The 1,174-nt window shown below is 45.7% G+C and overlaps 1 non-coding gene across 1 annotated transcript; it reads left to right on the forward strand.

The window, feature by feature from the left end:
* Positions 1 to 668: 668 nt before the first annotated feature.
* On the forward strand, positions 669 to 775 carry LOC113001788 (small nucleolar RNA R71). The gene has a single exon (XR_003267274.1). It is a non-coding gene; the product is annotated as a small nucleolar RNA R71 (small nucleolar RNA).
* The last annotated feature ends 399 nt before the right edge of the window (positions 776 to 1,174 follow it).

A 1,174-nucleotide genomic window follows, 5' to 3' on the forward strand; every position in this document is an offset into this window, starting at 1 on the left:
AAGGTTGTGGAGGGGCCTCAACTGTTGGCTGTTTCTGGGGTTGTTGCTGTTGTTGGATTGGTGGAGGAATGTATGGTCTGCTTGGGCCAACAGCATTTTGGAAGGAAGGAGCAGGCTGCTGTTGTTGTTGTTGAGGGCTGGACCATCTGAGGTTAGGGTGATTCCTCCATCCAGGGTTGTATCTGTTGCTGGAAAGGTCATAATTGCTCTGCTGTGGTTGATTTTGCTGTTGAGGTTGAGGAGGTCTATTGTAAATATTTGCAGCATAAGCTTCAGGCTGCTCAATTGCTCCAGGTTGCTGCATGGAAGGGCAAAGGTCTGTATGGTGGTCAGCAGAGGAGCACAAACCACAAACCCTTGCAACAGGTACAGATTTCTGATTCAAGGCCAGCTGGGTTACCAAGTTAACCAATGCATCCAGTTTGCCTTCAAGCTTCTTAGTTTCAGATGATGCAGATGGATTTGTAGCTACCTCATGCACTCCTCTAATGACTATGGCATCATTTCTGGCGCTAAACTGTTGGGAGTTGGAAGCCATCTTCTCAATTAAATTTCTGGCTTCAGCAGGAGTCATGTCTCCAAGGGCTCCACCACTGGCAACATCTATCATACTTCTCTCCATATTACTGAGTCCTTCATAAAAATATTGGAGAAGAAGCTATTCTGAAATCTGATGGTGGGGGCAACTGGCACATAGTTTCTTAAATCTCTCCCAGTACTCATACAGGCTCTCTCCATTGAGTTGTCTAATACCTGAGATATCCTTCCTGATGGCTGTGGTCCTGGAAGCAGGGAAAATTTTTTCTAAGAATACTCTCTTAAGGTCATCCCAGCTCGTGATGGACCTTTGAGCAAGGTAATACAGCCAGTCCTTTGCCACTCCCTCTAATGAATGAGGAAAAGCCTTCAGAAATATGTGATCCTCTTGGACATCTGGGGGTTTCATGGTGGAGCAGACAATGTGAAATTCTTTCAAATGTTTGTGCGGGTCTTCACCTGCAAGGCCATGAAACTTTGGAAGCAAATGAATCAGTCCAGTTTTAAGAACATATGGGACATCCTCATCAGGGTATTGGATGCACAAGCTTTCATAGGTGAAATCAGGTGCAGCCATTTCCCTTAGAGTCCTCTCACGAGGTGGAGGTTGTGCCATGTTCTCAGAATGTGCAAAATC

Source organism: Glycine max, chromosome 5 (assembly GCF_000004515.6).
Source record: "Glycine max cultivar Williams 82 chromosome 5, Glycine_max_v4.0, whole genome shotgun sequence".
NCBI lineage: Eukaryota > Viridiplantae > Streptophyta > Magnoliopsida > Fabales > Fabaceae > Glycine > Glycine max.